This window comes from Prionailurus viverrinus, chromosome B3 (assembly GCF_022837055.1).
Source record: "Prionailurus viverrinus isolate Anna chromosome B3, UM_Priviv_1.0, whole genome shotgun sequence".
Classification (NCBI taxonomy): domain Eukaryota; kingdom Metazoa; phylum Chordata; class Mammalia; order Carnivora; family Felidae; genus Prionailurus; species Prionailurus viverrinus.
This window is the reverse complement of record NC_062566.1, coordinates 67,150,648-67,174,730: the sequence shown is the minus strand read 5'-3', so window position 1 is coordinate 67,174,730 and position 24,083 is coordinate 67,150,648. Positions and strand designations below refer to the sequence as shown.

The window sequence follows — 24,083 nt, the reverse complement described above, 5'->3', positions numbered from 1 at the left end:
GGATGTGCGGTTCAGTTCCTTGACTCATGATGTGATTCTCATGACATGTGATTCTCACTTTGGACACCAGAGGGCCAGGGTTCAAACCTGTAAGATCCAAACCTATGATGCTTAAACTAAAAACGATAGTTACTTCCCAAGACTTCATTTCTGCATTTCATTCGTGTCCCCACCCCCATTTTGGACCCAACAACCTTGTAAGACTGTTCTGTCCCATCTATTAAAAGATTCAAACTTTGCAGTATCCTAAACACAAAATGGAGAAATGTGGCATATAGCCATACATAGCTCAGCCAGAAGAGGGGAGGACAGTAGGGCTTAGTGTATAGCTATCCTTGAGCCGCTGATTCCCTCAACCAGCTGGGGAAGGGTGGCAGCTGACTTTCTACAAAAGTTGATGGCTTGCTTTTTTAAATTTAAGTTCATTTATTTATTTTGGGGGGGAGAGAGAGAGGGAGAGGGAGAGAGTGAGCAAGCTAGCAGGGGAGGGGTGGAGAGAGAATCCCGAACAGGCTCTGTGCTGTCTAAAGGAAATCTTTTAAGAATTGAAAAGTCAAGCCCTACCCTGCAAACATTTGCCTGGTGCCCTGGAATTCCTGCTGACTTATTCTGCTTTCCATAGCCCCTTTAAATATCACCTGCAGATTACTCTGGTCTCTGTAAAAAGCTTTCTCTTGCTACTTCTGTTCAGACCTTCCACTACTGTCTTCTTGCCTTTGATTTCTTTCTCCCTACACTGCTCATGGCTGTCCAACTTTTTTTCTATCGGGATCATTTTGTAAGCACTGTTCTCAGGCATTATGCCCAGGTGAACCACAGGAATGCAGAGGGACTGAGTGGCTGGCTAGCTGGCTACCTCACTAGAGGAAGAATGTTTAATGGAACTCAAGTTTTTAGGTATGCGAAAGAGAAAACTTGAGGGACATCATCACCATCCTCAAATACCTGATAGGCTGCCGTGAGGAAAGAGGAAATATAAGTATTCTTGGTGATAAAAGAGAACCAACTCTCAAGTTACAGGAAATTGTTATTTATAGACATGGGTATGCATATACTTCCAAAAAAATCCTTTTTACATTTATTTATTTTTTGAGAGACAGAGCACGAGTGGGGGAGGGGCAGAGAGAGAAGGAGACACAGAATCTGAAACAGACAGCACAGAGCCCAATGTAGGGCTCGAACTCACAAACCACAAGATCATGACCTAAGCCAGGGTTGGACACTTAACCAACTGAGCCACCCAGGTGCTCCTGTATATGCATATACTTAACTAAATGTGTAAAAGACTCATACACTGAAAATTATAAAACATTAATGAAGGAAACTAAAGAGGACACAGATAAATAGAAAAACATCCTGTGGGGGCGCCTGGGTGGCGCAGTCGGTTAAGCGTCCGACTTCAGCCAGGTCACGATCTCGCGGTCCGGGAGTTCGAGCCCCGCATCAGGCTCTGGGCTGATGGCTCAGAGCCTGGAGCCTGTTTCCGTATCTGTGTCTCCCTCTCTCTCTGCCCCTCCCCCATTCATGCTGTGTCTCTCTCTGTCCCAAAAATAAATAAATGTTGAAAAAAAAAATTTAAAAAAAAAAAAAAAAGAAAAACATCCTGTGTCCATGGATTGGAAGAATCCAAACTATCCAAAATTGTTAAAATATCCAAACTACCCAAAGTGCTCTACAGATTCAAGGCAATCCATATCAAAATCCCAATGGCATTCTTTATAGAGATAGAAACAAACAATCCGAAAATTCACAGGAATTCACAAAGGTCCCTAATGTAAACTACGGTTCTGGGTGAGAATGATGTGTCAGTGTTGGTTCATCTATTGTAACAGATACACCACCGTGGTGTGGGATGTTAATAATGGAGGAGGCTGTGTATATGTGGGGGCAGGAGGTATATGGGAACTCTTTATACTTTCTTTAGTTTTTTAATGCTTATTTATTTTTGAGAGAGAGACAGAGTGGGAGCAGGGGAGGGGTAGCGAGAGAGAGGGAGACACAGAATATGAAGCACGCTTGAGGCTCTGAGCTCTCAGCACAGAGCCCAACGTGGGGCTCTAATCCATGGACTGGATTGCGAGATCATGACCTGAGCAGAAGTTTGACCCTTAACCTACTGAGCCACCCAAGCACCCAAACTCTTTGTACTTTCTAATCAATTTTGCTGTGAACCTAAAACTGCCCTAAAAAATAAACTCTATTTAAAAACCCCACAATATTTCTGGATTTCCATGTATCTAATAATGCAGCTTGTTATAAAACATAAATATAAAAAGCAAAATATAACAAGCAAATATAAGAAGCAAAATATAAGAAGCATTGTAAGAATAAGATACATAAGACACAAAAGTTGACAGAACTAAGAGGAGAAATAGAAAAATACACAGTTATCATCGGATATTTTAACAATCCTCTCTCAGTAGGTGTTAAACAAGTAGACAAAATATCAGTAAGGGCATAAAAGGTTTAATCAACACAGTAACCAATAAATATATGGTTGTGAGAGGTAATAGAATAGATTCCTCAATAAATTTTGCATAAATTTTACTATGCATCTTTGAGTAGCTCAGTTGATAGAGTGGAGGACAGTAGGATGTACATCCTGGTAGACATCCTTAGGTCTCTGATTAAGATCAAAGGAGAGTTCAGGTATTGCACACTACTGACAAGGGTGTGGACTCCACCTTGTCTAAGCCCATACAATGGACATGATAAAAAAAAACACACTTGGACTTAGAAAATCAAGTGAAAGAGATTGTAAATATAAACTCTATTTATAATTTGTTTTTTCTTTGAATACTGGGTACAATTGCAGGATTTCTGCCCCCATAGTCATACAGAAGTCTGTGGTAAGTCTTTGAAATTAGGAGACCAAGTATTCTACTTTTGAGAGTTGAACAAAAAAGGAACCACACAGTAGTGGGTGACATTCCCTGTTCTTGGGCTGAGATCTTGCAGGTGCATTGTTCTGGGACCTCAGCCTTCCCAGGCTTAATGTCTCTGAAGTTCTTTCACAGATGAGAAAGATCTCCAGCAGCAAGTTTTCTGGGGGCCTCAGGCGATTGTTTTGGGCATGTACTGAACTTTCCAAATGGTCCAGGAGAGGGTAAGGCTGCAAGCATTTCTCCTAGTTTCTCCTGCACCCTTGCTTATCATTATGTCTTACCCAGCAGGACAAATAAACATGCCCAGAGATCACAGAAGATAGCACCATTTTCCATTTTCTGTGGTTCATTTGAGATCTCTGTGTTTCTACAGGTGGGTATCCTTAAGTGGAAGCTCTATCGAAATCCCAAAGGGTGGTGAAGTGGCCACTACCATTGTCCAGTATTGGGAGGCCCTTTTCCCTGTCCCTAACATTAGGATTCACTAGGGGTGCCTGGGTGGCTCACTCAGTTAAGCATCTGACACTTGGTTTTGGCTTAGGTCATGATCTCATGGTTAGTGGATTTGAGCCCCACATCGGACTCTGTGCTGGTGGTGAGGAGCCTGTTTGGGATTCTCTCTCTCTCTCTCTCTCTCTCTCTCTCTCTCTCTCTCTCCCTCTCTCTCTGCCTCTCTCCTGCTTGTGCTCTTGCGCTCTCTCAAAATAAATAAACTTAAAATAATTTAAAAAAACATTAGGCTTCACTATTTTGCCAGGCTTTTCTCCCTCACTTATAAATTTATTTTATTTGTGATTTCTCATTTATTCCCACTGCTGTCAATTAAGCACACATATCTTCCCTGGACACTGCTCTCAAGAGGTCTCAGGTCTTTGACTTCCTCAATTCTTTTTCCTCACTTCTACCAGAATTCTAAATTACAAAACTGATCTCCAGGGCGGTGGTTCTCAAAGCATGTTCCCTGGCTCAGTAACAGCATCAGCTCGCAACTTATGAGAAATGCAAGTTCTCAGGTTTACTAAATGAGAAATTGCAGGGGTTGTGTCCAGCAATGGCTTTTTAACAAACCCTGCAGGTGATTGGGTGCATGTTAAAGTTTGAGAACCACTGCTCTGTGCTTAAAACCCTGTCCCTCTCTCCAGTTATTTGTCTCCACACAAGTGGCCCCAATGTGCCTACACCTATACCCTTGAAAATGCATTGCAGTTCTTTTTCTGAGAGCCCCACAGAATATATCAGAGTTAGCATTGCTCTCTTTATGTTGAAGCTTATGGGATTCCAGAAAGAGATCTCTGCCTCTATGCCCTTTTTCCCCTTTTTATAAGGACACCAGTCATATTAGATTAGGGCCCACACTAAAGACCTCATTTTAACTTGATTACCTCTGTATAGACCCTGCTTCTAAATATGGTCACATTTTGAGGTACTGGGGATTTGGACTCTATAGATCTTTTTTTCGAGGGCGGGGGGCATGGGAGAGGGGGACAGGATTCCACCCATAACAAGGACCGTAGAATTTTACAGGAGGCTCTTGGGGGGGGGGGGGGGGAATATCCTTTATGTGTCCCAACACCACCATGGGATTATTTTTCCCTTCTCTTGGGAAGCATAATTGATTAATAGACAATGACTATTGTCTATTTTTAGGAAAGTAAGCCCGGTCTGGCGGCTTCTTCCCTGACATAGGCTGTATATTTGCAAGAGAGAGGGAAGCATAAAGCATAACCATACACAACCTCCCTGTTTAAAGCTCTTTGTGTAAAGTTGCCCCCAAATATCCTTAATTTTATCAAATAAATAATGTTAGCCAAATATGATTGCATGTCACCAGGGAGCCACAATTTCCACCTTCAGAAGGCAGAAAATTAGCCGAAACATCACCCAACCCACATCCCCCAGCCTTTCTCTGTGACACAGGCACCTGTTTTTCTCTGAAGACTAGGCACTAACTGAATTTATTTCTCTGCTACTGCCACACACTAACAAAAGAGACACATCAGCTATTGGCATTCTGTAATTTCCACTTGGATGTAATCAAAAGGAGCATGGAAACCAAAGTTTGGTAGGCCCAGAACAGAAACGCTGACATTTGGAGAACTGAGGTGTGTCTACCTTCCCTGTGTCAAGAAGAGAATAAGTGTGAATCTTTTTTCTCCCCCATTCTGGAACCTGGCTTGGGCTTCCGGGGAAGATGAGAAGAGGGAAGTTCTCCGGAATCCTGGGTGCTAGGAGCACCCGTGCGGGCTCAGAATCACGGCTCTGTCCCCAGGGAAGGGCATTTCTGGCTATCTCCGTCCGTAGTCGCTCGTAATAACAGGCGCCACGTGGCTACTACTGATCAGGGGAAAGGGGACCTGCCTGGCAGACGAAGAGTTAGTTCTAAAGAAAGGGACTGAAGGCTTCCCAGCAGCAGGAACCGATCCATTCTGACACAGCCTTCCTTTCGGGCAAGCAGGACGGGGGGAGGAAGACTCTGTAGACTCTGTTCCGTCCAGACTAGGGAGCTGGCGGAGATTGGCACCGCCTATTTGCAGTTAGGTCTCAAAGGAGCAAAAGGGAACCAGGAGGCAAGCTTTTTTTCTCGGTGGTTTTAATTCACGTCCTACGCTTCCTGGAGACTCCAAGGCTTCTCTCCTGGCTTCGGAACCGAAAAGTATCAAACTCAAAATGTAGCAAAAGCTGCTGCTTTGGTCTTCTTTACCCCACCAGCCCCACCCCGAAGCTATCTGGAGTCAAAAAGAGTTCATTCATCCGTTCAATAAATACTTTCTGAGCGCTTACTAGGTGCTAGGCGGAAGCTGACGCGACCCCTGTCTTTGGAATGCTCTTAAGGTTCTAGATCCCAAGAGCTTCGCTTCCGGAACGGATGGTTTGGTTTGAAGATCTTTCCCTTTAGTTACTGGAGTGAGAAGAGCTGTTCCGAGGTGGGCGGATGCAGATTGGAATCCTAGTGGAGCGAAGCAGGGAGGGAAGAGTCTCTTCCTTAGGGTCCTTTGGTGATACCTACAATCTTGGTCCCAGGTTGAAGGTTTAAAGACCAATGCTGTAAAAAAGAGCAGAAATGTATGAGTAGGAAGTGTAGGCAGCCCACTTCCGTGGATTTGGTAGCGTGGCCGAGCGGTCTAAGGCGCTGGATTTAGGCTCCAGTCTCTTCGGGGGCGTGGGTTCGAATCCCACCGCTGCCAGGGTTTTGTTTCTAGTCATAAGTAGTCACGGCCTTTGCCTTCACTCCAAATAAAACTATAGTACCCCTGCGGGATTTGACCAAAACTCAATGTGTGGATTTTCTGACTACTCGGCTCTTGACTGATGGGGTGGGACTAGTGAATGAAGGACTCCGTTTTACTGGCAGGGAGCTCACAAGCAGATCTTTAAAAGACGCACTCCTCCGGATCCCCAATCCCCCCCCCCCCCCCCCCCCCCCCCCCGCCGCTGTTTGGAAGGGAGAGGATAAGGCCTTGCTGGCCAAAGGATGGCATTTAACCTGGGCACTTAGGAGAGGAGAGGTAGTCTTGGAATCTTGACAGAACCTTGAAAGTGCAGTAAACAGGTAAGGTGGGGCACGGAGGGGAGCAGGGAATGAAGTCAGCCTTTGCTCCTAAGGGTTAACTCGGAAAATTTCAGCAGTTCCACTCAGAGCCAAAGTAAAAAAATTCAGACAGTTGCACAGGGCACCCAAAGTGTCCCTGTGGTCCCCGGTGCTGCCTCTCGGACCCCTAATGCGTTACCTATAGGATGTTCCGTCTTATTTCTCTTTCCAGGTGCCTCTGGTCTCTCTGCTACTACGGCACCCCCTCCCAACCCACACTCTGTCTCTCCCTCCAAGTTCACCACAGGACAGCAAAGGAGATGTGTTAAGCAGGAAGCTTATTGTCAAGGGAGGCAAGTTCTCACCAGGTCAGGTAAGTGATTCAACCACCAGACTTGAGCCAGGCCAGGAAGACCACTCTGACTCTTACCTAGCCCCCAAAGAGTCCTAGAATGGGTTTGAAGTAAGAATTTGAGCTCTTTAAGGAACATTCTCACTTTCTGGCCTTTGAGGGCAATGCCTTTCCTGCGCCATGTACGTGTATAGCCTTTGGTACCTAGAGGGTGCATTAAGCATGATTTGGATACATACACATGTTTATGAATATATACCACATTCAGATTTGAATCCAGGCACTGTCCCCTCCTCAAGGCTTTGAGAAGGAGTTCTCTGCTCATTTTAGTAGATGGTGGTGGAACCTGACTGGCCTGTGCCCTAAAGGAGGCAAGAGTTAAGTTTGTCCATGTGGCTTGTTATTCTAGTCAACATCAACAATAGTGACATTTTTGGACCGGATAATTCTTTACTGTGGGGGTCAGAGGTCATGTGTAGTATAGGATGTTTAGCAGTATCCCTGGCCTTTACTCACTGGATACCAGTAATACTGTCTCAGTTATGACAACTGAAATGTCTCCAGACATTGTCAATGTCCCTTAGGAGACAAAATCGTTCTTAAAGACTGAGGGTACTACTATTATGTTCCCACTTTGTGGCTTGTTTTCTCAGTCTCTCAACAGTGTCTTTGAAGGGCAAAGTCTCCTAATTTTGATGAAGTACAATTAATCATATTTTTCTTTTATGGATCATGCTTTTGGTGTTGCTTCTAAAAAAAATCTTTCCCTGATACAACTTGATAAAGATATCATTCTAAGTACTTTATAGTTTGGGTTTATGATCCATTTTGAATTGTTTTTTTATGTGGTGTTAAGTAGGGATCAAAATTATTTTTTAACATTATTGAAAAAACTACCTTTCTAAAGAACACATTTATCGTGATGAGCACTGAGTAATGTGTATAGAATTGTATCACTATCTCATACACCTGAAACTAATATAACACTGTGTTAGCTATCCTGGAATTAAAATTAAAAACTTAATAAAAAATAAAAAGTAAATTAAAAAAGACTACCTGTCTCTACTGAATTGCCTTTGAAACTTTGTCAACAATCAATAGATAATTTATGTATGGTTCTATCTCTGTACTCCTGTTTCGTATATCTATTTTTTATATTTTAATACCAATACTATGGTCTTGATTAGAGCAGCTTTTATGAGTCTTGATGTCAGTCAGAGTGAGTTTGCTCCAACTTTGTTCTTCTTTTTAAAGTTGTTTTGGGCATGCTATATCTTTGAATTTCCATAGGAATTTTGGAATTAGCTAGCCAATTTCTAAAACAAAGGAAAAAGAAAAGAGAAACCAGAGTCACATGGGTGGCTCAGTTGGAAGCACATGGGACTCTTGATATCATGAGTCATGAGTTTGAGCCCCGTTTTGGGTGTAGAGACTACCAAAAATAAATAAACTTTAAATTAAAAAAAATGTCTTAAAAATACATTTAAAAACCTTGTTATTTTGATTAGGATTGCATTGAATCTATAAATCAACTTAGGGATAATTGATATCTTAATGATATTGAATCTTCTCATTCACAAACGTGAAATGATCCAAGGATCCTTGTATTTAGGTTTTCTTTTATCTATCTCAGCATTTTTTTTTCTGGTGTACAAATCTTGGACATATTTTGTCCCTAAGTATCTCACATTTAACGTAAATTGGATTGTTTTTAAAATTGTCAGTTTCTGATAGTTCATTGCTAGGTACAATTATATATATATAGATACAGTATATAGACAGTAATATATGCAATTAATTGTAATATTTGCTTTATATCCAACAACTTTGCTGGATTCACTTATTAGTTACAGCTTTCCGTAGATTCTGTCGGAATTTTACATAGATTTTCATGTTTTCTTGGGATAAAAGATACCTTTACTTGTTTGTTTAAACCTAGATGCCTCCTGGGGCACCTGGGTGGCTCAGTCGGTTGAGCGTCTGACTTCGGTTCAGGAGCCCCATGCCAGGCTCTGTGCTGACAGCTCAGAGCCTGGAGCCTGTTTCTGATTCTGTGTCTCCCTCTCTCTCTCTGCCCCTCCCCCGCTCATGCTCTGTCTCTCTGTCAAAAAATAAATAAACATTAAAAAATAAATTAAAAAAAAAAAACCTAGATGCCTTCCATTTCATTCTTTCCCCCATTATTGATTGGGCAAGAATCCCCTGCACCATGTTGAACAAAAGTGATGAAAGCAGATGTCCATGTTTACTCCCAATCTTACAGGGAAAACATTCAGTCTTTCATCATTGAGCATGATATTAGCAGAAGTTTTTCATAGCTTCCCTTTATCAGGTTGAGGAAGTTTCCTTCTTTTCCTAATTTGCTGTGAGTCTGTGTCTGGAATGAATGTGGACTTTGTCAAATGCTTTGTCTGCATTTTTGGGTAAGATCATATGATTTTTCTTTTTAGTCTGTTGAAATAATAAATCACATTGATTTTGAATATCAAACCAACTTTGCTTTTCTGGGATAAATCCCAGTTGATCCAGATGTATTGTTATTTTATATATTGTGGATTCAACTAGCTAAAGTTGTTCAACTCGGAGGAACTGGATTTCATATTTTAGCCCCTGACTGGTGCACTCACTCTTGAGTTACAGCTTCTTACACTATTCTTGTAAGAGAGATCTTCATTTTGTTGATCCACAACCAACAAAACTGGCAGAAGGAAGAAGTAACAGATACTTGTCCTTGCCTCAAGTAATTGCAACTCAACATCCCCAGGCCATCACACTCTAAGACAAAGCCCCCCAATTCCCCCTCATCCCACAACCAGACAGGAACCAAACCTTCTAAAGTGCAACCTGTGCATTGGAGTCTGGAGGAAGCCTGAGCTACACTGCCCCCTTGTGTACGATTTATCCTGCACAATATCCATCAGGACCCCTAGTCTCTCCTAATGTGGAAAATCTCTGAAGTGTCCTGCAGATCACTCTGGGAGTGGCACCAAACCCTCCCCCAAGATTCCCCGCCTCCCATAGCCTCCCAGATTCCTGGGCTGAACTTTGGGAAGAACGCTGTGGCACTGGAAGGGGCTTCTCTATCCCATCTCTTCTATAAACTGTAAAAGGTCATGGAAAAGCCAATACGTTAGAATATATTGATAAAGTCAGCTCTGAGGATTAAATGAATGATTTAAGATCCATGCAATCTTGAACTGGAAGGCCCATTCTCAGCTGTCATTTCGGGTATGTATTTGGTCCTAGAACTAAGGCTAGTTCAGTCCAGAGCTCACCCCAGGTGTGTGGGAGGAGATAAGGAGGTGAGAAGCCTTGGGTCATCCTGAGATATATAAAAGAACGAGGCTGAAAGACAAATAGAAGAACATGGAGGGATTAGGGAAGAACCCTTCCGATACGTGGCTCCACATTATAATCTGTGAACAACTTCACCTCTGTTCCAGCACACGGTCCTTACCAAGTCACATGGTCTGGCATGTGGTAGTCAAGCAGCATTGCGACTGCCACTCAGGCATTGAACCTGGCAACTTCTTGGCTGTGTCACAGCAGGTATCCAGAGAAACAGCCTGTGTCAAGCAGGTTTGGACATGACAGGTGGGACAAGTGAGAAGTCCTTAAAAGAAATAGAACTGCTTGTTGGAATATCCTCAGGCACTGGTTTTCTATGTTGGCTGCATGTGAGAAACTATAGAATACTGATGCCTGGATACCACCCATAGAGATTATGAGGTAATTGGTCTAGAGCCCAGGTTCACGTCAGAATTTTTAAAAGTTCCACACGTGATTCTAATGAACAGAGCTTAGAACTACTGCTCTAGGGATGTCATGATTATTTTGGCTGTGATGTGCTGGAGCAAAAACCCGACAGAACCCGAAAGCTCTTTTGAAAACTGGAGGCAGCTATCAAATGAAGGCAACAGGGACAGAATATCCTGCAATAATAAAAACTGCCTGATGGGAGAGGGGAGCTGCAGGGACTGGCAGTCCCAGTCTAGCCTCTGTGCAGCTGCAGGACCGTCTCCTGTCACTTCTCACTAAAATGTTTTTCTCGGAAAAATGAGCACATCGTGTCCCTGAGCTCAGAGGAAAGCCTGGAGATGACGTTCCTTCCTGGGGCTTGGGCATAGCTCTGCAGTGTGTGTGGAGACCGGCAGAGTTGGTCAGCAGGGAACTTGAGCGCTGCTCTCTCTACTCACCTGGACATTCCCCTGCACAAATTCTGGAGTGACAGGAGCAGTCTCAGAGGGTTGATTTTGCCATGCTTAGATGCCAATGTGGTGGCCTGGGAAACCTCTAAGGTCCTAAAAGCCCTCAGATTCAAAAGAAACGAGCACCCGCTCTATGAGAGCAGAAAGAAGACATCTCCAAGTGTCTTAGGAATGGAGTGTAAAACCATATAAGGGGCTTCACTTCCTCTGAAGAAATAATTTAGCAGAGACACATGCCTGAACTCTTTGATATCTCACCTAGTAAAAGAAAGGACTGTAGATTTCCATTGGCATCTAGGTTGTTGGTTAGATTCTAGCTCTAAGTAGGTGTTCAGGTATTTGCAAATGCCCTAGATCTCCGTTTGATAAGACATGCTCCCTCGGAGCAAGGATTTTGTGGCTTTAATTAGCTTGAATACTTCATTGATCTTCCCTAAGATATTTGTAGCAAGACGGAGAGGAAGCCAACATAGTCGACACCTGCAAAAGGCCCACAGCCTTCTCTTGTGTTACAAATTTCATTCACTTATTACTCATGTATTCTTCATTCACTCAGTAAAATATTCCTCTTTAAGCCGTGGGTGGGAGATGGACAATCCAGAGTCTAGGAGGAAAGTAAGCTTTCGCGATGAGCCCTACGGTTCCTCTGTCCCTTCCTCCATATGTTCTTGAGATTTAGGACTTCAGAACACAAATCTATGTAATAGAACGGAGATGTAAAGGAAGGTAGTTACCATCAGAAAAAACCAGGCAGAGCCACTACAAGCCAGCGGTAGCGTGGCCGAGCGGTCTAAGGCGCTGGATTAAGGCTCCAGTCTCTTCGGGGGCGTGGGTTCGAATCCCACCGCTGCCACGTAAGATTTTTACCAGCAGCGGAACTGAGGTCAGAGGATGACGAATAATCACTCCAGTGTCTACATAGGTAGCACCGGAATGGGTCTGGGGTGAGTACACGAGGGTGAACTTTCAGGTCAAGTGCAGAGAGCGCCTGCTTTCTGGCCTGGGTAGGGCTCTGGAAAGTTTTGCCAACCCGCAACGTTTTGATAAGTCTTCAAAGACGAAGTTCCCCAGGAGGTTAAGGGACGGCAAGAAACAAATGTTAAGACTTCACAGTGGCAGGTGTGTCCACAGAAGTAGCTGTCACACGCGGATTGATATAAGGATTGATAGAAGGGCTTGGAAGGGACAGGGAGTGCTTTTTTGTCTTACGTTTTTCCCACTCATAAACGGAAACGCACAGAGGCTTTGCAGCCAGTCCCGGAGCAAAACGTCCAGAGGAAACTCCTTTGGCAAGATCACAGGGCTCAGACCCTAGGGCTGTACTGTCGCCCGCACGTACCTGCAACTTTTGCGCCGGCTCCTGGGTTCTTAGGTCCCCGTTGGCCTGTTTCCTGGAGCCTTCCGGCTCGCGTTTCTGCCTCCCCACTCCCAAGCCCCGTTTCCGCTCTCTCGACGCAGTGTCTCCCGGTTCCTCCAGGTCTTCTCGGCCAGGAAGCGAGAAGGAAGGACACGGCTGAGCGAGACTGTCTGAAGATGTGTCTCGGAAAGGAGGCAATGCCCGCGGGAGGAGGGGGGTGTTTCGGTTTTCGCAGACCTGAGTCAGGGATCCTTGATGACCAACTTGGAAAATAAGCTCACTGACCCTAAGCGCTTGCTCTCAGAAAGCCCGAGAAAGTTTCGACCCCAAGTGCGAACTCCTATCAGACATTTTCACGTCTTGAACTGTCAGAACTTCCGGATCTGTGCGTGTGGTTTGGGGGCTCCCCCGAAGAGTGGATGGGTGGAACCCAAGTGCAATCTAAGATTTGCCCCTCTCACTGTGTCTCTTGGGGGAGGTTGTGGTGAGAGCGCTTTTGGGCAACGGGGAGAAACTTCCTTTCGAGGAGGGGGTGAAGAAACGGAGGTGGCCCGTGTCCTTAAAAGAATGACCAAGAGAAACCAAGTTTCTGGGCTGCTTCTCCATCTAGGAGTTCGAGTATGGTTGTTCCTCTTTTGCTTAAGCATACTCACTTAACAAAATCACAATCCTTATTTAAAGAAAGCCTTCTGTCCCCGCACTCACCTGGCTCATCTAGAATGGAGAGAAACAGTAATGCTAGACTGGCCTCAATTTAAATTCATGGCAGTGATCTCAAGCGTGTCTGCATGACAATCTTACAAGTTTTCGAGAGTCCTCTACTATATAGGATTCTTAAAGACTGCTGTTTCATCCCTTCTCAAAACAGCCATCACCTCCTCATGCATTCTAATGCTCAGCTTTCTCTTTCACCGAGAAAACAGAAGCAGTCACAGGAGAACTTCTACAAGGTCCTCATCCACCTGCTGCTTTCTGAGTATCTTTAGGACTCCCGTTACTGTGGATGATCTAAGCGAGATCCTAGCTAAGGCCATCTCTACCCTTGGTGCAGGAGATGCCGTCCTCTCTTGCTTACCCCAAAACATTCTTTCCAACACTTGTTTCTTCTCTGTTCTGCGGGATCATTCCCATCAGCCTACGCGGCTATTAAGATCCAATTATCAAATAAAAATAGCACGTTCTGGCAGCAATGATGGGAGCAGATACAAGGCTCGCTTTATACTCACGGTCACTCTAAATCTTCATGCGGCTTTTTCTAGGTCTCTTAGTATCACGCTAATAAGTGGTGCAAAGGCCTGAAATTTGGTTGCATGGGTGGAGTGTGAGAATGGACATTTCTGTTTTCTCCTTAACCTCTTTCTCCCCAACGCTGGTAGGAGGTGATGTAGATCAAGATGTATGCACCTTCCACAAATTAGTGAGTGCCTATTTTTTGCCAAGGATTGACCTTGGCTGGAGGAGGTAAGGTTGTGATCCCAGGGAATTCACTTCCTAGAAGTCAAAGGATTACTTTCTCAAACAAATGGTGATGTTCAACCCAATCACCTTCCATCTAGATTACAAAATGTGAAAATAAGTGAAGAGGTTAAGTATGAGGTAGTGTGGCAGAGTGGTCTGAGGTGCAGGGTTTAGGCTATCGTCTCTTGGATTTGTAGGTTTGAATTCCACCACTGCTAATGAATGCTTTGATGTTTTTAAAATTAAAAAAAAATCCATCCTTTAAACTTCTCTTATGTACTAAAAAGTTAGTACAAAAAAATGTGATTAATAGCTGGTGTCTAGTCATTGAGGGAGACCCTCACAATCCAGCCGGGTACATATTACTGATCCCTCAGTGAGAAGACATATAAATTTCCTTTTTCTATAATTTACAGAGAAAAGGGAATTGCTGCTCCATGAAATAATTGAAATGTTGTGGTCTCCCAAAACCATTCTGATCAAAAAGAACTAGGCCGATTTCAGGTTTGGGGCAAGAAACATACATGAAGAGCTGGCAAGGAAGCAAGAATTTCTGCAAGCTACTAGGCCATGGCAAAAGTTCTCAGGAGCCAACAAGTTTCCACTGGCCAAAGATGGAACAAACGGATGACCAAAAGGAATACCTACTCCAAAACATTGAATATAAAAACATATAATGATCTCCTAAAGGCAGAAAGAAAAACAACCCATTGATCACCAGTGGGGACAACCAGGGAGAAAATTATTTAATGTGAAATTCGGCAATTAATGGGTTAGAATCAAGCATTATCCCTACCTATTAAATGTTCATTCTGTTTAAGATAACCAAGTAGCCCTAGCTGGTGAATAAAACTTCTGTGAAGAGGAAATCAAGCCAGTAAATATGGATGAAATATAAAATTGGATATCATGATTTAGCTGTGATGATATTAATATTTAAGGATAAGCTGATGGGGCAATTTGCAATGGAGGGATCAGGCTCTCTGTATGTGAACCCACTGATCAACACTAACATTTAAAATTGAAAGATTGTGTGACTTTTGAGCTGATACTCAATACGTGAAGTACATAGAATTGCTTCTGAAGTACTTTTGTAAAAACTCTAACCTTAATCAAGAATTGACAGTTTAATGTTCTATTTTCAAGAAATGAAAGAGCAGTATAAATTAAAATGAAGGAAAGCATTGGATTTGGAAAAATGTATAACATTGTCCAAAACAACTGATTCATTTCTTTATTATCTCACTGGCAAGAGAGAGAAAAGAGGAGAGACACAGAGACACTGAAAGAGACTGATCCAAAATAGAGGAGATTTACACACAAAGCAAATATATGCGTAAAATCTGTTTCGCTCTTGATTAGATTAAAACCTCTTTATGTGCCATTTTGAGAAAATCAGGGAAATTTCAATATGCATTATGTAATAAATGTTACAAAAGAATGAATACTAATTTTCTTAGGTATAAATTTGTGGATATGTAATAATGTTCATATGATTAGAGAACCATACTGAAATATAAATGGTGATAATACATGATATAGGTTTGTTTTATCATACTTCAGATAAGAGGAAATAGAAGAGGGGACCCAGGCTGGTTCAGCTGGTAAAGCATGAGACTCTTGATCTCAGGATCATGAGTTCAAGCCCCACATCCAGTATGGAGCCTACTTAAAAAAAAAAAGAAGAAGAAGAAGAAGAAGAAGAAGAAGAAGAAAAAGGGATAAATTAGTAAAACCCTGAAGATTGTTGAATCTGGGTAATGATTATGATTATGGTATCTCACCATTTACTTTATATGAAAATTGATAAAATAAAGATAAAAATGAAATTCCTTTAGACTTGTGAAAATGTTACATTATTATGCTTAGTATTTACAAAAATCTGATGCGAAACATAAACTTCACTTATGTAGTAAAAACATTCTCATTCTCTAGAACCAAGTAAGACTTACTATTCTATTTTTAGTGTCCTGATTTGTATCTCCAATGTGTAGGTGTTGTTTATTTTATATTTATCCTGCTCATCTATGATTGGACTATTTCATTGTGCAGATTAGTTCCCATTGGTTCAGATTACTGTTATTTTAACTACGTTTACCAAAGTTTTCTTTGTACTTCTTACTAAAACTCCTGTAACATTAGGGTTAGATATTCAGGATTAACCACTCATTATTTAAAAAAAATTTTTTTTTAATATTTATTTATTTTTGAGACAGAGAGAGAGAGACAGCATGGACAGGGGATGGTCAGAGGAAGAGGGAGACATAGAATCTGAAACAGGCTCCAGGCTCTGAGCTGTCAGCACAGAGCCTGACGCGGGCTCGAACCCACAGACCGCAAGATCATGACTTGAGCCCAAGCCGGACGCTTAACCGAGTGAGCCACCCAGGCGCCCCTAACCACTCGTTATTTTAACATTTACATTTTATATTCTATACCTTGTTACTCTTAATGTTTTGGGGAATAGTTCTCTTAGAGACTGGTAAGTCAGTATATATACATCTGAATAAATAAAATTAGTCAAATCAATTTATTAATTTTTCAATTAATACACTTTATGTTTGGGGACAGTATTATGTTAAATTAAGCACAGAGTTCCCATGTATACTCTAACTGCCCTTCATCCACTGTTGTCTCCTATAATGATAACGTGCACTGCTGTGGTATATTTTGCTGCAGTTGATGAGACAATTTTGAGGGTTTATTAATAATTAAAATCCAAAGACACATTTTCACTATGGCAAAATACCTGGGCTCAAAATTGAAGCTTGCTCCCAACAAGACAAGAGAGGAATGCAGCACAGCCTGAGAGGACCAGAGCATGCAAAACTACAAACCCGGCCTGGCTGACTCTTTCTGCCTGGTACCACACAGAGAGAGTAGTACCGGCTCAAAGGCACTGCCCCTCACCCCTATCCTCGAAGGTGCAGATACACCTGCCGCCCACACACGCTCGAGGCAGGGGCACTTGAGTGTGGCTTGTTGTGCCTCTGGGAGACCTTCGCTGGATGGATGAGATGTCTTGGGGAGCATGGGATCTGAAACGTCTGAGAAAGACGCGGAGCTAGGGCAAAGGAGTCCAACCGGGCTCACGCCGGTGATCTCTGCCGCTCTTGTCTTCGGTGCGTCTCCGGGAAGCCCACAGAACCGTGAGCTATTTCGGGGAACAGCCGCCTCCGCCACAGGAATCCGGGTCGGGGGGCAGAGGTGGGGAGACAAGTGCCCAGAATGGCCGCGACGCCTGGGCCCCGTGGCCGTGGTCTCTAAGCCTGTCCCCAGAGCCTCTCCCCATCACTTCCCAGCAAGGGTCCCCACGCCAAAAAGTGAGCCCCACTGGGGGCGCAGCGCGGCAGGTGCGTGGTGGGTGAGTGGCGTGGGGACGAGGCGGGGGCGGGCACTCACAACACTGGGGAGGCGAGGGCGCTGAGAGGCGGCGTTCCTTCAGGGGCTTCCACCTGAGCCTGAGGTCCTGCGGTTCGCGGCCGCCCACCCGGTGCCCATGGGGTGGGTTCTCCTTTCCCTTGCTCCGCAAGCCCTCCCCACCCGACCCATGCATCTGTTTCGCCAACGCCTCCATCTCCGCCCCCCTCCCTCTTACCGCTTTCTGGCCCCTGACAGACGGCCTTAGTCGCCCCCCCCTCTCCATTGTATTAAGGAACTCCGGGAGGGGAAATGACGCCACACGTGAGGGCCCGGGTTGGGTATTTTGAAAATCCCGGTCCCAGGACACCTGACTACCATCACGTGGAAGCGTGTGTTTGGCTCTCTTCAAAGGGACTTTCCGACCAACCCAAGACAAACTGCACCTGTGACGGACCAGTGTCTTGGCTTCGTCATTTCCAGAAAGAGCGGTGACTCAGCCCCAGTGCCGTGCACCCTTCGATAGCTCAGCTGGTAGAGCGGAGGACTGTAGACTAGACGCATGTGGACATCCTTAGGTCGCTGGTTCGATTCCGGCTCGAAGGAGGTGCCTGTCATTTTTACTGGACCTCATGAAGGCCTCCACCGGCTAGTGTCAAAGGCCTCGCAGGAGGGACCAAAGCCAGGAAACAATTTCAGAACTCCTATACAGCTACGTGTGTGCTATCTATCCCCAGGGAACACACCTGCACCTCTTTTCCGCAGTCCGCACACCCATGGCCTGCAGCGCTCAGTCTGCTTGGTACTCCTGCCTTATCAAGGAGCCCTGACGCCAGCCCTTTTTATGCACCCGGTGCTGTAGCTCCGGGATCTGCCACCACCGTTTTTGCTAAACATACATCCCTACCAAACAGGCACTGTCCTCGGCAAGCCCTGGAGGCTGATAAGCACACAGGCCATCACACGGGTCTTGGGCATCCTTCTTGAAAACCCACTCTCTCAACGTCTGTCTCAGTCTCCTTCTCCTCAGCTTCCTCCTAGCTTGAGCACCGTCTCACGTCTGTCTAGCCCAACTTCAGACTCTTGAAATTGTCTTCGATGCGTCTCCGGGAAGCCTACAGAACTGTGAGCTATTTCGGGGAGCAGCCGTCTCAGCCACAGGAATCCGGGTCTGGGGGCAGAGGCGGGGAGAGGAGTGCCCAGAATGGCCGCGACGCCGGGGCCCCGTGGCCGTGGTCTCTGAGCCTGGCGCCAGAGCCTTTCCCCATCACTTCCCAGTAAGGCTCCCCGCTCAGAAAAGTGAACCCCGAGGTCCTGGGGGCGCAACGCGGCAGGTGCATGGTGAGTGGGTGGCGTGGGGACGAGGCGGGGGCTGGCACTCACAACACGGGGAAGGCGAGGGCGCTGAGAGGCGAGATTCCTCCAAGGGGCCTCCACCTGAGCCTGAGGTCCTGCGATTCGCGGCCGCCCACCCAGCGCCCATGGGGTGGGTTCTCCTTTCCCTTGCTCCGCAAGCCCTTCCCACCCGACCCTCGCATCCATTTCGCCAACGTCCCTTCCCCTCCCCCTCCCCCTCTTAATGACTTTCTGGCCCCGACGGATGGCCGTAGTCCCCCCATCGTCTCCTCTCCCACTGTATTAAGGAACTCTGGGAGGCGAAAAGACGCAACAGGTGAGGGCCCCAGTCGGGAATCTTGAAAATCGCGGTCCCAGGACAGCCGGCTGCCATCACGTAGCAGCGTATGTTTGGTTCCCTTCAAAGGCAGCTTCTGACGAATCCAAGGCAAATTGCGCCTGGGGCGGTCCAGTCTTGGCCTCGTCATTTCCAGAAAGAGCGGTGACTCAGCCCCAATGCCGTGCACCCTTCGATAGCTCAGCTGGTAGAGCGGAGGACTGTAGACTAAACGCGATGTGGACATCCTTAGGTCGCTGGTTCGATTCCGGCTCGAAGGAGGTGCCTGTCATTTTTACTGGCCCTCATGAAGGCCTCCACCAGCGGCTAGTGCTTAACGCCAAAGCCCTCCTCTGAACCTGGCAGGGTCAGGATTACAGCAAACTCACTCTCACAGTCCAAAGCCAGGAGAAGCTTTCGGGAACCCCTGCACAGCCAGGTGTATGCTGTCGTTAAGGAACACCTGCACCACCTTTCTGCAGTCCACAGACGGGTGCCTTGCAGCGCAAAAACAGTCCACCCTGCTGGGGCTTTATGGAGGAGCCCTGAGCAGCCACTTCCCACACCATCCAGGGCACTTTACACTCATGCACCCACCCCCTGTGTTCTGGGCTCTGCCACCAACACCAATTTGCCCAGATGGGCAGATCCCTGCCAAAGAGGTGGCCAAATAGGTGCTGCCCAGGGCAAGCCCTGGAGGCCCCCAAGCACACAGGCCAACACAGCGGTTAGAGGACAACCTTGGCATCCTTCTTGGAGACTCACTGTTTCATTCTCTGTATCTGTGCACGGGTGTACTCTTTTCTTTCCTCTATGTTTTTGCTTCCCAATTCCAATGCTGGATAAATATTTTGATATACAAAGACAGAAATGGCTCATCTTCGTGCTTAGCGTAGTATTTGTACAGAATTGCCCTTGGAGAACTTTCAAATAATTGCCAGTTCTGGACTGCACCTTAGCTGACATTTGTAGGATGCAAATGTAATTTTGTATGTAGTTTGAAAGGGATGATTATAACTCTCAGTGGCCTATTTACGTGGGTGTCTAGATTGTTGCTCCTGACAGACACAGGTTTTATTTGTGTTGCACTTTTTGCCTCTGGAGTTTTGTGGCTTTTGTCATAAGAACAGTGATCTTTCCTACTCTGTTCACACCATTGGGCACATACAGGTGATCTACATGAAGATTTTATAACTCTTTCTCGGCAAAGAGACCTCAGGTTTGAATGTCACCATATGCAGAAATTAGCATTGTGGGATCAACGATGACATTTCTGGCCTCTCTTTGACACCCGAGAATTCTACTTCTTTGTGCACTCGGCTAATGCTTCCACCATTACATTTAGATTTGTTTTTTCCTGTCTACTGAGAAATGTTCCCTGAGAATATGAACTGAAGCAGGTATTCATCAATAAGGGTATAGCAAGTCCTACATCCTCTTAGCTCAAGAACCTAGGTCATGTTGGCTCAAAAAAGCTGTCACTCCTTAAGACTGTGTATGTTTTAGTCACAAACCCTTTAATAGGTACCTAATCTGTCCCAAGTACTGTGATTGTGCCAGGGAAAGAGAGATTAAAACATAGGTCTTGCCCTAAATAGTTTAGTATTTGTAGGGGACAGACAGATGGAAGCAGATAATTAAAATATAATGTCCTGAAAACTGTAGTAGAGGTACATAGGACATTCCATGCAAATCTAAAACTAAAACTAACCTTGGAAATTTTTAATTCAGGCTGGGGTAGAGGTCAGAGTAAAAAATGGGAGAGGTCTCCTGGTAGCACCAATGGCCTGGAGTCAGTTGACTTTTAGAACAGGAGACTAGATCTGTGATCAGGTGAGTTCAGTGGACACAGAACAGCTTTAGAAAAATACACAGAAACCTGAAGAGTGTTGATTTTGTGTGTAACCGTATATAATATCACTAGAGCATACATACAAGTCCAGGACTAGCCAGAAATGAAGTATTGATAATCATGCATGAAATTTAACCCAATCTCATCATATCCCTTGGGTTTTAATTGCTACTCACTCCAGAAGCAAGGGGAAGATTTCTCAACATCCCGTTTGAGTCTTCATAGAGAAAGCACCATGGCTTTATCACTTGATCTATATGTTATTCTAGCAGAATGGCAAGAAGAAGAAAAATGCATAATGTTCATGTACTTCAACATTCATCTCCACTCCCGTTATCACTTTCTCTGCACATACATTTTTGTTGCTGCCTGGCTTGGGTGAGCTGACAGATAAAGGCAGAAACATTGCCAATGTCGAGAGAGAAAAATCTTATGTTGAATGAAGGCTTTACTTCTTTTTCAGATTTGACTAGAATAGGGAATCGGGAAATTTCCATTCAAGATCTCCTGAGCAGTGCCTGGCTGGCTCAGTTGGCACATGCAATTCCTGATCTTGGGGTTGTGAGTTCAGACCCCACTTTGGGTGTAGAGATTACTTAAAAACAAAGTAAAATAAAAAAGATCCTTTGAAATTGTCTTCTTTCTTTCTTAAACCTCACCATCTCTTTACCACCTGGGTAGCCTTTCTCAGCAAGGGGGTTCCTGATGCCTGGATCAATATAATTCTTGAATGCAGGTCACCCCCAGTGGTAACTAAATAGTTCCAAACAGGTTATAAATAAAAATGTTTACTTTTCACTAATGGGATTAATTAGAAACCAAAGCTTTTGTCACTCTCCTCCATCTCTGCACTTGTGCTAATACCAGCAGTCAAGAAGGATGTAGTCCAAGACTGGCAAAAACAAACAAACAAACAAACAAAATATATACATATATATGTATAAATGAATATATATGTATAAATGTATATATGTATAAATATATATATTTATATATGACTATTTGCATGTAAAATCCATAAGTGAGAAACCTGAGACCTGACCTCAAGTGGTATATGTTTTCAATCAGTGTGTAAAGGAGAGTGGAAAAATGTCAGCATCTGTTCAAGATGGAGGACAAGGGATATCTTCCTCTCAGGTACACTTTTGCCTGCTAGTCCTATATTGCACACAGACTGAAATATCTTGGGGCATTTTGTGGCAAAGCCTCCTTATTTAAATAGTAGCTTTTAGAGGGGTGCCTGGCTGGCTCAATTGGTAGAGCACTGGACTCTTGATCTCAGAGCTTGTGAATTCAAGCCCCATGTTGGCTGTGGGCCCTACTTTAAAAATGTCAGATAACGTATCAGATAAACTCAGAGCCTACTAAAATCATTGAGCACTGTCCAATAAATAAAACTCTCTGAAACAGGAGAGGGTGAGATCCTAGAAGTTGGTAGCCTTGAGAGATAATACAGTGACTCAGAATCAGAAGGCACCCTCCCCCCTCTTTTTTTTTTTTTTAACCAGGCAGAAAACTGAATCTGAGAAGCCGCACTTGAGATTAAAACATAAAAAAACAAGTAGTTTCTTCGTAGGCAGGGCTTGGTTTCCTGAGTGCTGTTCCCATCCCTGCAGCCTCACTTCCCCCTCAGTATGTCAGATAACAGGGCAAGAATCTGTGTCACAAAGAGGGGAAATGAGTTCCTGTCCCTCTGTCCTGTAGCATGACCCACCCTCAGTGGAAGGCCAGCACTGTCGCAGAAGATGGCAAGTATTGCTCTTTTTACAAGTGATATTTTCTGCCTCTCACCTTAATATTCTAATGGGGGTGCCTGGGTGGCTCAGTCAGTTAAGCGTCTGAATTAAGTGTCCCACTTCGACTCAGGTAATGATGTCACCATTCAAATGGGTTGGAGCCCCACATCAAGCCCCGCATCACACTCCTCACTGATGGAGCAGACCCTGCTTGGGATTCTGTCTCTCTTCTTCTCTCTCTGCCCCTTCTGCACATTCAATTCCATTCCCTCCATTCCCACCTCGGCCCAAACTCTGTGACTCAGTCAAAATGTACCATGTTTCCTGGCTTACAAACACCAGGTGATGACAAGGTTCTCACTCTGCTTTGATCCCTCTGCCTCATCCTTTATCAAAGTCCTTCCCATTATCTCTGAATCATTTCAGGATCATCTTTTACCACAATCTTCTCCTAGCTCCTCAAGATTCAATTTCGTTCTCCTCCTCTTTGTCTCTTTGGTACTCCTTGATTACTTTCACCTTTCCACCTATCACAACATACTGATGGTATACTTTCACATCCTCTTTAGGAGTGAGCTCCTTGAAATTTGGGGCAATGCTGTATTCATTTTGCATAGGACAGACACCCAGCATATGTGAAAATATTAACTGGCCTAAGGCATTACAGCATCAGTTCAAGGAAGATGAGGGTTGTGAATGAATCATTACAACTCGGAGTAATAACTAGAGACCTGCTTTATTGGAAGACCAAAAACAGCCCCATAATTTCTTCTAAGATAACAACCAGAGATGACATATCCCACATAAAGAGCCCAGGGTTTTCTGTGATGAAAAGTGAATGAGGAAGCATCTGGGAATCACACAGTAAGATATTCAAATTAACTCTACCCCTGAGGAAATTTGAAAGTTGAAAAAAATACATGAAAATATCTACTGATGACATCGGAGAGATAAAACAAAGATAAGAAGAGTTATTTAGCCAAAATATAGGAGTGATAACAACTAGAAATCTACAGTGATATTAACTAGAAACTCCCCATGTATAAAGAAATAATTCATATTATGCTGCCAATGTGAATTGTATGTCAGAAGCAAGCAAGAACATAAGAAAATTACCATGGGCCAGTTTCATTCATAAACATAGATATAAAAAATTGTAAACAGAAAATTTTTTTTTAATTGTTTTTTTTCAACGTTTATTTTTATTTTTGGGACAGAGAGAGACAGAGCATGAACGGGGGAGGGGCAGAGAGAGAGGGAGACACAGAATCGGAAACAGGCTCCAGGCTCTGAGCCATCAGCCCAGAGCCCGACGCGGGGCTCTAACTCACGGACCGCGAGATCGTGACCTGGCTGAAGTCGGACGCTTAACCGACTGCGCCACCCAGGCGCCCCTAAATTGTAAACAGAAAATTAGCAAACCAAATAGTGATATATATAGAAATTATAACTTATCTGACAGAACTGGAGCTATTAGATAAAAGTAGGATTGATTTAACATTAGAAAAATTAATGCTCTTCACTACACTAAGATACCAAAGGAGAAAAATAGATGCAGAAAATCCGTCTAATAAAATCCAATATCTGTCATGGTAAAAATGATAAATAAACTAGGAATAGACGTCAATTTACTTGGTTTGAGGAAGTGTTTCTGCAAAAAGGAAGTCTCATTGT

General features: G+C 44.3%; 4 non-coding genes across 4 annotated transcripts; all 4 read left to right on the top strand.

The window, feature by feature from the left end:
• The first annotated feature begins 5,988 nt into the window (after positions 1–5,988).
• On the top strand, positions 5,989–6,070 carry TRNAL-UAG (transfer RNA leucine (anticodon UAG)). Its single transcript has one exon. It is a non-coding gene; the product is annotated as a tRNA-Leu (tRNA).
• Positions 6,071–11,745: 5,675 nt separating this feature from the next.
• Positions 11,746–11,827, top strand: TRNAL-AAG (transfer RNA leucine (anticodon AAG)). Its single transcript has one exon. It is a non-coding gene; the product is annotated as a tRNA-Leu (tRNA).
• Positions 11,828–17,665: 5,838 nt separating this feature from the next.
• On the top strand, positions 17,666–17,755 carry TRNAY-GUA (transfer RNA tyrosine (anticodon GUA)). The gene is given in 2 exon segments: positions 17,666–17,702; positions 17,720–17,755. It is a non-coding gene; the product is annotated as a tRNA-Tyr (tRNA).
• Positions 17,756–19,011: 1,256 nt separating this feature from the next.
• Positions 19,012–19,102, top strand: TRNAY-GUA (transfer RNA tyrosine (anticodon GUA)). The gene is given in 2 exon segments: positions 19,012–19,048; positions 19,067–19,102. It is a non-coding gene; the product is annotated as a tRNA-Tyr (tRNA).
• Positions 19,103–24,083: the final 4,981 nt, after the last annotated feature.